This window comes from Canis lupus, chromosome 17 (assembly GCF_011100685.1).
Source record: "Canis lupus familiaris isolate Mischka breed German Shepherd chromosome 17, alternate assembly UU_Cfam_GSD_1.0, whole genome shotgun sequence".
In the NCBI taxonomy this organism is placed as follows: Eukaryota; Metazoa; Chordata; class Mammalia; order Carnivora; family Canidae; genus Canis; species Canis lupus.
Window position 1 is genome coordinate 27,237,997 of NC_049238.1, and position 12,553 is coordinate 27,250,549.

The 12,553-nt window shown below is 36.8% G+C and overlaps 1 long non-coding RNA gene across 6 annotated transcripts in view; it reads left to right on the top strand.

The window, feature by feature from the left end:
- LOC111090567 overlaps positions 1 to 12,553 on the top strand; it is a 269,981-nt gene that overhangs the window by 171,659 nt on the left and 85,769 nt on the right. For 5 of the 6 annotated variants that reach the window (XR_005372296.1, XR_005372299.1, XR_005372295.1 and 2 more), the window contains one exon: positions 8,946 to 9,063. The exons of the other annotated variant lie outside the window; for it this stretch is intronic. This is a non-coding gene — a long non-coding RNA (uncharacterized LOC111090567). The remainder of the gene's footprint in view (positions 1 to 8,945; positions 9,064 to 12,553) is intronic. 6 annotated transcript variants of the gene reach the window in all.

The following is a 12,553-nucleotide window of genomic DNA, read 5'->3' on the forward strand; positions in this document are numbered from 1 at the left end:
AAGTAGAAATTTAAAAGATAATATGAAATGCCATGAATAACTACACTAACAAAGTTAGAAATTGGAAAATTCTTAGGAAGAAATTAAATGAGGAAAACTGGCTCAAAAAGAAACAAAATACATGGATAGTTCTATAATAAGAGATTAGGGATGCCTGGCTGGCTCATTCAGTAGAGCATACCACTCTTAATCTCAGGGTTGTGAGTTAAAGCCCCACATTGGGTGTGAAGCCTACTTAAAATTCAAAAGAAAAATAAAAAAAAATATTAAACATTAGTTTAAAATGTACTTAAAAAGAAAACTTCAAACCTTCATATATATATATATATATATATATATATATATATATTCTATACTGTACTTCACTTTTAAAACATGCAGTCCCTGAAGACTTCATTTTGCTTCGGGGGTACCTCTATGGAGTTTCAACACTTCAGTCTCCAAAATGATTAATGATTTTCATATTCAGAATTTGTTACGAAGAAGCACGTTTGTTTGTTATACATCAGACAGGTTATTCTGAATGGATATATATATTTACAGGAAAGTTCTCCCAATTTTTAAAGGAATAGATAATCCTATTATTATATAAACTCACTTAGAGAATAGAGGTATTATAGGCCAAATTGTAATCCTGTCTGAAGATTGGTTAATGATTTCACTTTGGTGAAAAATGAGGACCTTGGACCACCACACCACTAATAAAACAGAAGAAATTACATAAGTGTACCTGGAACTGGACGGCTTTACTTTCATAATTTGACATCTGTTTCTCCCAGTGAAGTACTCAGATCCTGGAAAAGCACATTTCTGGTGATCAAGAGCTCAGAACTTCTGGGTGTCTGGCCTTTTGTGTTATTCTAACCCAAGGAGCCACTTCATCTCCTCCTTAACCTTCATCACAGTATCACACAAATATAACTCTGTGTTTTAATTCCCATGGCTTGCTCCTTGTATCCAGGTTTTGAGTACACCTCTTTATGGTTTATTTACAGATATCCTGTATCCTGTGGCTTAGAGATTTTCCAAAATAGTTTTCCCCACTCCTGCCTCTTAGAGTTTTTGTTGGTTCATTTTGAGCTCAGCAATAATTTAGATTTATTATTCATTGCAGTTCCTTTAACACCTAGATATCTAATCAAAGGCCATTCAGAATAACCTGTCTGATGTATAACAAACAAACGTGCTTCTTCGTAACAAATTCTGAATATGAAAATCATTAATCATTTTGGAGACTGAAGTGTTGAAACTCCATAGAGGTACCCCCGAAGCAAAATGAAGTCTTCAGGGACTGCATGTTTTAAAAGTGAAGTATAGTTGACTAGTTGACACATAGTATTACATTAATTTCAGGTGTACAACACAGTGATTCAACAACTCTATGCGTTATGTTGCGCTTACCACAAGTGTGGCTCCCATCTGTCACCATACAGTGCTATTACAATACCGTATGCTGTATTCTTTATGTTGTACCTTTCATCCTCATAACTTTTTCATTCCATAAGTGGAATACTATACCTCCCATTCCCTTCACCCATTTTTCCCAGACCTCCTACTCTTCCCCTCTGGCAACAATGAATTTGTTGTCTGTATTTATGGATCTGTTTCTGCTTTTTTGTTTGTTTTGTTTTTAGGTTCCACATCTACATGAGATAATATTGTATTTGTCTCTTTCTAACTGATTTATTTCACTTAGTATAATACCCCCTAGTTCCATTCATGCTGTCACAAATAAGCGGAACTCATTCTTCCTTTTAGCTGAGTAACATTCCATTGTGTATAGATACCAGGTCTTCTTTATCCATTCATTTATCGGTGGATGCATAGGTTGCTGCCATATTTTGGCTCTTGTGATTAGTGCTGCGATAAACACAGGGGTGCATATGTCTTTTCAAAGTCATGTTTTCATTTTCTTGAGGTAGATGCCCAGATCATTTGACATTTTTATTTTTAATTTTTCGAGGACTCTTCATACATTTTTTCTACAGTGGCTGCACCTATTTACATTCTCAGCAACAATGCATGAGGGTTCCTTTTTCTCCACATCCGTGCCAAACCTTTTTATTTATTGTCTTTCTGATACTAGCCATTCTAATAGGTTTAAAGTGATATCTCATTGTGATTTCCCTACAAGTGATATTGAACATCTTCCCATGTATCTGTTGGCCATCTGAAAGTCTTTTTTGGAGAAATATCTATTCAGATCCTCTGCCAATTTTAAATTGGATTATTATTATTATCATTACTTTCTTTTTGGTGGTAATTCGTGTAAGTTCTTTATATTCTGTGTGTTAACTCCTTATTGGTTATGTCATTACAAATCTCTTCTATTCATTAGGTTGCCTTTCTGTTTTGTTGATGCCTTCCCTTTTATTTTGGTGTAATCTCAAGAGTTTATTTATGCTTTTGTTTCTATTGCCTCAGGAGAAGTATCTAGACAAATGTTGCTAAGGCCAATGTCAAAGAAATTACTATCTCTGTTTCCTTTTAGGAATTTATGGTTTCACATCTCATATTTAGGTCTTTAATTCATTTTGAGTTTATTTTTATATATGGTGTAAGAAAGTGGTCCAGTTTCATTCTTTTGCATGTAACTGTCAGGGACTTCATTCTTGATATTTCCCACTTGTTACTCTCTTCTCTGATCTCTGACAACATATAATATAATAGAAATTGTTACTTTATTTCATAACTCTTGGTACTCCATTTGGTTTGTCTTATCTTTTAGTTCCCATAAAGACAAAAGCCCCATTTTTTTTTTCCCAAAAGCCCCATATTTTAAGTAGTTTATATGGACGTTAGCTTTTATAAGGTGCTGGGTCAACATGAAGGCTCAAAAATTAAATGTTAATTGATTAGTTTTATTGTTGATTAAAGCACTGTTTATTCATTTAGCTCAATTTTTTTCAGGGGCCAGCTTTCCTCATTAGTTAATTGAAAAAAAAAAAAAAAGTACATGAACTCCTCAGGCCTGTACAGACATAACCCGAAAGACTTCATCACACTCTGAAATCATCACACTGAAGCTGTTTTCACTGATCATTGCTTTTTAGGGAACTGCCCAGGAGCATTTGAAGAGGTCTGTGTTCCCTTTTATAATGCTGTCAGTGTAAATGCCTGGGGAAGAAAGACACCTTATGCACACTTTTGCCAGATAAACTTGGAGTTTCTGAAATACAGAAATACACTAACTGCAGTGATTGATATATATTTTTTCCACCTCAGCAGCATACAAGGTGATACAATATTGGGCAAGGACATAAACCATATTCAGGAAGCCAGCACATCCTCTGGTACTCTGTCAGTCAAAATACATCAATCTTAGACTGAGATGAAAGTCTGTCATGCAGGAGTACTGTCCAATTTTCTTTATGGATGTGAGATTGGATCTGTTACTAGTGCCTAACTTCCAGCAACAAGGCAACTGTCCTGCCATGTTTCACTTCAGATGCATAACCATTTTCAAGTGCAAGGATTCAGAAAGTAGTTGATTACCAGGTGTTATGGTAGGATCATTAAAAATCAGTTCCACCAGGCTGGACATCTGCAGGTAGTGAATAACAAAATATCTCAGTTCCTGGGCAGGGAGGGCAGCATACCATAGTGACTAATAGTGGTACTACTTTGTGCAAAGACATCCCAGGTTAACTTTGGTTCATAGTTCTCCAGATGGCATTTTTCATTTCTTAATTTGTACCCACAATATATGTTGACATGCAATAATAAGTAAGAGAGTGTTTAGTTGAGTAAGTATTTGTTACTGAATTAAAATACTTAAAACATAATGAGTGCTAAAATAGTATGTACAATGTACCAGGGGATAGCAAAGAAGAATCTATTAAATTAGCCAAGGTAGCTATTCAATTCTGGAACTCCATAGATGTGAATTTGGTCACTAGAAGAATCTAATATCTGACTCAACTGAAGGCTCCTGCTGTGTGTACATTTTAATATTTTTCTTATCCAATTTGTCATTACCTTTTGTTGTAAATACTTATTTAATGGCCTGTCTCCCTAGAGATTTTAGAGAGGAACCATCCAATAGAAATCCAGTGCAAAACCCAATTGCAAGCCACTTACATAATTTTATATTTTCTAATAGCAATGTTAACAAAAGCAAAAATAACAGATGAATTTAATTTTAGTACTGTATTTATTTAACCAAACATATTTAAAATATTTTTTTTGTTTTATTGGTTTTTTTAATTTTTTTTATTTTTATAATATATTTATTTTTTATTGGTGTTCAGTGCCAACATACAGAATAACACCCAGTGCTCATCCCGTCAAGTGCCCCCCTCAGTGCCCGTCACCCATTCACCCCCACCCCCACCCTCCTCCCCTTCCACCACCCCTAGTTCGTTTCCCAGAGTTAGGAGTCTTTCATGTTCTGTCTCCCTTTCTGATATTTCCCACACATTTCTTCTCCCTTCCCTTATATTCCCTTTCACTATTATTTATATTCCCCAAATGAATGAGAACATATAATGTTTGTCCTTCTCCGATTGACTTACTTCACTCAGCATAATACCTTCCAGCTCCATCCACGTTGAAGCAAATGGTGGGTATTTATCATTTCCAATGACTGAGTATTATTCCATTGTATACACAAACCACATCTTCTTTATCCATTCATCTTTCGATGGACACCGAGGCTCCTTCCACAGTTTGGCTATTGTGGACATTGCTGCTAGAAACATTGGGGTGCAGGTGTCCCAGCGTTTCATTGCATCTGTATCTTTGGGGTAAATCCCCAACAGTGCAATTGCTGGGTCGTAGGGCAGGTCTATTTTTAACTCTTTGAGGAACCTCCACAGTTTTCCAGAGTGGCTGCACCAGTTCACATTCCCACCAACAGTGTAAGAGGGTTCCCTTTTCTCCGCATCCTCTCCAACATTTGTGGTTTCCTGCCTTGTTAATTTTCCCCATTCTCACTGGTGTGAGATGGTATCTCATTGTGGTTTTGATTTGTATTTCCCTAATGGCAAGTGATGTAGAGCATTTTCTCATGTGTGTGTTGGCCATGTCTGTGTCTTCCTCTGTGAGATTTCTGTTCATGTCTTTTGCCCATTTCGTGATTGGATTGTTTGTGTCTTTGGTGTTGAGTTTAATAAGTTCTTTATAGATCTTGGAAACTAGCCCTTTATCTGATACGTCATTTGCAAATATCTTCTCCCATTCTGTAGTTGTCTTTTAGTTTTGTTGACTGTATCCTTTGCTGTGCAAAAGCTTCTTATCTTGATGAGGTCCCAATAGTTCATTTTTGCTTTTGTTTCTTTTGCCTTCGTGGATGTATCTTTTTTTTTTTTTTTAAGATTTATTCATTTATTTATTATAGACATAGAGAGAGAGAGGTAGAGACACAGGCAGAGGGAGAATCAGGCTCCATGCTGGGAGCCCGACGTGGGACTCGATCCTGGGACTCCAGGATCGCGCCCTGGGCCGAAGGCAGGTGCCAAACCGCTGAGCCACCCAGGGATACCCTTCGTGGATGTATCTTGCAAGAAGTTACTATGGCCGAGTTCAAAAAGGGTGTTGCCTGTGTTCTCCTCTAGGATTTTGATGGAATCTTGTCTCACATTTAGATCTTTCATCCATTTTGAGTTTATCTTTGTGTATGGTGAAAGACAGTGGTCTAGTTTCATTCTTCGGCATGTGGATGTCCAATTTTCCCAGCACCATCTATTGAAGAGACTGTCTTTCTTCCAGTGGATAGTCTTTCCTCCTTTATCGAATATTAGTTGACCATAAAGTTCAGGGTCCACTTCTGGGTTCTCTGTTCTGTTCCATTGATCTATGTCTGTTTTTCTGCCGGTACCACACTGTCTTGATGACCACAGCTTTGTAGTACAACTGAAATCTGGCATTGTGATGCCCCCAGATATCGTTTTCTTTTTTAAAATTCCCCTGGCTATTTGGGGTCTTTTCTGATTCCACACAAATCTTAAAATAATTTGTTCTAACTCTCTGAAGAAAGTCCATGGTATTTTGATAGGGATTGCATTGACACGTGGAGGTTAAGGACCATCCTGCTAAAAGATGAAAGGGTCAACCAGGAAATTAAGGAAGAATTAAAAAGATTCATGGAAACTAATGAGAATGAAGATACAACCGTTCAAAATCTTTGGGATGCAGCAAAAGCAGTCCTAAGGGGGAAATACATCGCAATACAAGCATCCATTCAAAAACTGGAAAGAACTTAAATACAAAAGCTAACCTTACACCTAAAGGAGCTAGAGAAAAAAAGAGCAGATAGAGCCGACACCCAGCAGAAGAAGAGAGTTAATTAAGATTCGAGCAGAACTCAACGAAATCGAGACCAGAAGAACTGTGGAACAGATCAACAGAACCAGGAGTTGGTTCTTTGAAAGAATTAATAAGATAGATAAACCATTAGCCAGCCTTATTAAAAAGAAGAGAGAGAAGACTCAAATTAATAAAATCATGAATGAGAAAGGAGAGATCACTACCAACACCAAGTAAATACAAACGATTTTGAAAACATATTATGAACAGCTATACACCAATAAATTAGGCAATCTAGAAGAATTGGACGCATTCCTGGAAAGCCACAAACTACCAAAACTGGAACAGGAAGAAATAGAAAACCTGAACAGGCCAATAACCAGGGAGGAAATTGAGGCAGTCATCAAAAACCTCCCAAGACACAAAAGTCCAGGGCCAGATGGCTTCCCAGGGGAATTCTATCAAACATTTAAAGAAGAAACCATACCTATTCTCCTAAAGCTGTTTGGAAAGATAGAAAGAGATGGAGTACTTCCAAATTCGTTCTATGAGGCCAGCATCACCTTAATTCCAAAACCAGACAAAGACCCCACCAAAAAGGAGAATTACAGACCAATATCCCTGATGGACATGGATGCAAAAATTCTCAACAAGATACTAGCCAATTGGATCCAACAATACATTAAGAAAATTATTCACCATGACCAAGTAGGATTTTTCCCCGGGACACAAGACTGGTTCAACACTCATAAAACAATCAATGTGATTCATCATATCAGCAAGAGAAAAACCAAGAACCATATGATCCTCTCATTAGATGCAGAGAAAGCATTTGACAAAATACAGCATCCATTCCTGATCAAAACTCTTCAGAGTGTAGGGAAAGAGGGAACATTCCTCAACATCTTAAAAGCCATCTACGAAAAGCCCACAGCAAATCTCATTCTCAATGGGGAAGCACTGGGAGCCTTTTCCCTAAGATCAGGAACAAGACAGGGATGTCCACTCTCACCATTGCTATTCAACATAGTACTGGAAGTCCTAGTCTCAGCAATCAGACAACAAAAAGACATTAAAGGCATTCAAATTGGCAAAGAAGAAGTCAAATTCTACCTTTTTGCCGATGACATGATACTCTACCTAGAAAACCCAAAAGCCTCCACCCCAAGATTGCTAGAACTCATACAGCAATTTGGTAGCATGGCAGGATACAAAATCAATGCCCAGAAATCAATGGCATTTCTATACACTAAAAATGAGACCGAAGAAAGGGAAATTAAGGAGTCAATCCCATTTACAATTGCACCCAAAAGCATAAGATACCTAGGAATAAACCTAACCAAATATGTAAAGGATCTATACCCTAAAAACTATAGAACACTTCTGAAAGAAATTGGGGAAGACACAAAGAGATGGAAAAATATTCCATGCTCATGGATTGGCAGAATTAATATTGTGAAAATGTCAATGTTACCCAGGGTAATTTACAAGTTTAAAATATTTTTAATATTTAATATAATTTTTAGATGATATACTTTATGTTTATATTTTGGGGAAGACTTCACAATGTAGTTATAGCACATCTGTATTTGGACAAGTCACATTTCATACCCAGCAGTCCCATGGGGCTAGTAGCTACCATGTTGGAATGCAAAGCTTTACAAGAACTCCATGTAGACAGAGAAAGATTAGATGTGTCTTGTTTACTGCTTCATCCTAATTGGTTAGCACAGTATTTGGGGTTCAGTAAATATTTGATGAATAAATAATTTTTTGTAAAGGCCCTTGACAAATAAGAGAGAGTTGGGTGTGTTCAAGAATGATTGCTTTAAGCAGTGGATTCAGGCCTATTTTTCTTAAGTTGAAGCAGCACTCTTCATTAGCAGCACAGCTAAGTTTTGAAAAGTATTTTAGAAAAATGCAACAACCACTGAATCTCATTAGTGAATAGATTTAAAAGGGAAGCCTTGAGTATGAAGTACTACAGCACGTCTCTACAAAGGACTGGTGTGCACTAATGAGAAGAAAATGGCGGTCTGTGGTAGTGTTGTAATTGCATTTAAAACATGTCCCTCATGATCGAATTACAACTATTCCTTAGATATTCTGTGACTGATGATCCTGTATGTGATTTATTGGAGCCCTTTGATTTTTCTACTCTCTTCTTTTGCTATTTTATCATTAATCTGTGTAATTACTTATTATGAACCTAGGAGATGAAATGGATTACAAACCAGGAAAGTGAAAACTAGGTCAGTAGAATTTAATTACTGAGAAACTTTTATTGGAAAGTGTTTAATGCAAATAAACTAAGGTATAATAATTACTAAGCATCATTGGAAGATACGATTCAGAAGATAATCCTTTTTGAGGATGAAACAATACTAGTTATATTCCACATAACTTTAGGAAAAAGTAAAATACTGCAAGTAAAACCACCCATATTGTTCTATATTGTCATCATAACACATCTGAACTATAAATGAACAAGCAAGTTTAATTTATGGTACTAATCTGTCGATACTTTTAAAGTTTGTCTGGCAATATATAATTATTAAAGAATCAAATTCACTTATGAGAGCAAATACTAAGAAATTCTATAGGTCACTAATCATCTGCTAAGAATGTGAGGTTTTGAAAAAATACCATTGAAGGCCAATTCCTTTTTTTCATGAGCAAGTCAGTGGTTTCTCATTTAGGTAGAATCTCTGGAGTCTGAGATGTTGTGCTGAAAAGGAAGGATGTGTGTTACAAACTACCACATTTCCCTGGAAGAAGCTGATCGTCATATGAAAGTCTACTGATGAGTTTAAGCAGGTAAAAAATATTTAGTACTTATTTTTTTGTACTTTATTTTGTGTTTTTGTATTAGGCTAAATATTGTCACAGATTCAGAAGCAGTAAAAAGCATGGCTAGAACCTTTTGGAAGCCAGTAGTAATAATTAAAGAAGTATTACACACTAAACTATTAGGAACTGTTTCTTCACAGAGAGAGTTCTGAGTAAGGGGACATTGGTGAGGTTGGAAAAATGAGGAGAGGCTTCATGAGAAGAATGAGTTTGGATTTCAGTTTGAAAGCTGTGTAGGTAAGAAGACAGAGTACAAAGGTGCTGAGGCATAACTGGAGTGCTGTTTAGGAGGAAACTGGGTGAAGATAAGTGTAGGTGCTGGGAAGTATTATAGGGTCCTAGTGACAGATGAAGTTGAGTGTCTTGAAAGTCAGGCAAGGTGATTCTTGTGGTCGAAAATGAGCTGCCAAATAACAAATCCTAGCGACTTAAGTTTCCTAATTTTTTGAATTGATTAAAGTGTCTCTCATTCAGAGGCAGAAGATATGACTCCGTTTTTTTTTTTTTTTTCTTTCCCAGATTGATGAAAACTGAGAAATATTTCTAAGATACAAATGATAGGATACAGCAAAACATGGAGGGGATGGTACTAAAAGAGAAGAAGGGACAAAAAGTAACTAAAAACTCACCTTTTAGTATGATTGAAAGATAGTATGATGTTAAAAAATGTCATGTATTTAAGGTTGAAAAGATACATTTGTTTTGGGACACCATATTTATCAAGATAGGTTAAGCTTATACTACATAATAAATGATCCCCAGATCTCCGTGTTTTTGTGCTGAGAAAAACGTACTCTGTCCAAATTGTTCAGCTCTGTTCTCACTGCCTCTCTGCAGCAGCTGCCCTCCATGTGGTGATTCAGTGATCCAGGCTGCTTTGATCTGGTGGTTCTGTGTTCGTAAGGCGAGGTTGCCTCTGGATCATAGAAGCAGACAGAGAGATTGGAAAATGGTACCGGTTTTTTTTTTTTTTTCCCCACCAACTCAGTACAGAATGATGCATTTTTGCTCATGTATCCATTAGCCAGAACCATCGTATTTCCCGTAATAACTACAAGGGGCTTGACAAGTAGAGACTGATAGATCCAGAAAACAAAGAAACAACTAGATAATGGTACCTAATCAACCAAAAAGTCAACAATAGAATACTGAGAGTGAAAATATTCACAATACAGTTGGTGATATAGGATTGAAGTTCAATGTAGGGCTGAGAATAAGCATCTTATTGTCATTGTTATGGATATTAGTGTTACTGTCTTAGAGAAGTTAGCATTTAGGAGCAGTGGTTTTAAAAGTATTGAAGTGGCTGATTCTGCGCAGCTGTAGCAAAGATATTTTGGATTTGAACTGGGGCCTAGTCTGAAACCAAGTCTGCTCTTAATCATTGTAATACACTCTTTTCTTTACTTATATCACAACTGAGTTAGCAATTTGGACTGAACAGTTATAAAATGGTCATCAATAAATTATTTAACTGAATAGAAGACGTTTAAATATAAATTTATCTAGTATGTTTAGGCTTAAAGATCAACCAAACCATATCTTGATTACATAAGGTATGGTGCTTTTGTTACCTGTATCCTAGGTTGTAAAGTAAATGGTCCCATTCTCAAGTCAAAGGTCCTTTTCTGGTGGCCTTTTTGAAGTCTCCTGATGGAATATTATACACATAGAAAGGAGACCAAAGATTGTGGACAGGCAGGTTTCAGATGAATTCCTGGTCCTGGCACATGCCATCTAGGATCACTGTGTCCTATCAGCTAATATGAGAAGCATTGTTGCTGAACTTCAGGGGAAATCTGTGTTTTAATCAATGCTCTGGCAAGATGCCAACAGGTATTATTTTATCTATCTTCCCCAAATTTTTATTGCTTATATTTGATAGGAATGAAATAATCAATATTTTTATTCAGGGATGAGTGGGTATATAAGGCTCTATTATTGATATTAAGGTCATTATCATTGTTGTTCATTGAGAGCCTGTCACTATTTTATCATTCAAGTCCTTCAGCTTATTAACTGAATCAGTCTATCTCAGAACAACAGACAATCTTATCAGATTAATATTAATTGTACCACATGTAAAATGGCCCTATTGGTTGAATCTACTTAATCTACAATAATGATAAGGAAGGTCTCATGTGTAAAAAGTAGTAGTAGCCAGGGACAAGAACTACACTGACAAGGTTGGGTAAGAATCTGTAGAAACTATTCCTCTTGGGTGGAGTCTAAGAATTTTCATTTCTGAGAAGTTCCTGATAATGACAATGCTCTTGGTCTGGGAACCACAGTTTGAGAATCACTGTTGTTTTGAGACAAACTGAATGACAAACTCTGGGGGTAGCAGCCATAATCCATGTTTTGTTAAACTAAACTAAACCTGTGTTCAGGTTACCAATGCATATAAGGTTTGAGAATCACTGATTTAGTAACATTGAACAAACTGCATCTAGACTAATTTACCTTTATTCAACAAATGGTCAAAATTTTAAAGAAGATAGTTCCAATTTTATTGATCTGCCATTTACTAGGCAGGTTTTATAGGAGCCAAGGATACAAAGTTTGTTTGTTTAAAGATTTATTTATTTACTTTAGAGAAAGAGAGAGGGCAGGGGTGGGACAGAGGGAGAGAGAGGGAGAAAGAATCCTCAAGCAGACTCCCTGCTGAGAATGGAACCCAATGCAGGGCTCAATCCCAGGACCCTGAAATCATGACCTGAGCCAAAATCAAGAGTTAGATGCTTAACGGACTGAGCCACCCAGGCACCCCAAGGATACAAAGTTTAATAGGACACCATCTTTTACTCCAGGAACTAACAACAGTCTATTAGTGGAGAAAGACACGTAAGCAAATAAATGCCAAGATGCCATCACATAATCTAGGGTTGAAATACAGAGGACATCTTTAATGTTGTGGTTTGAGGGAAGGGAGGGGAACCTGAAAGGTTCAGAAAGGAGCCTTTAGGCACAGTGTTTAAGCATTACCTCCTCTCTGAAGCCTGAGCAAGGTCTTGAAACTTATTTATACAGGTGGTAAAAGGTGAGAAGGAAGGACATTTCAGGCAGAAGGAACTACATTGCAATGAAACATCTCTGGAATGTAAACTATTAGTGTGAAACATTTAAGGAATGTTAACTACTTGGGTATGAAGCATTTAGAGGATGTGAACTAGTTTGCTATGAAACATTTCAGGAATACTAACTAGTCTGGTTGACAAGAGTAAAGGGTACTCACTAACCTGGAACAGAGCTAATTGGCTATTGGCATGTGTTTTACTGTTGGCTAAGATGTTGAAATACTTCCATCTGACTAGCAAATTGCCATTGCTTTAAATCCCACGTGTGGTCCTCTGGCTGACAGACTGGCTCAGTCTACCTCTTTTTCCTAAAACTTTCCCAACTCTAATAACTCACAGGGTAATTGATCCCACACTGCAGAAGACCTTCAGGGCCACTG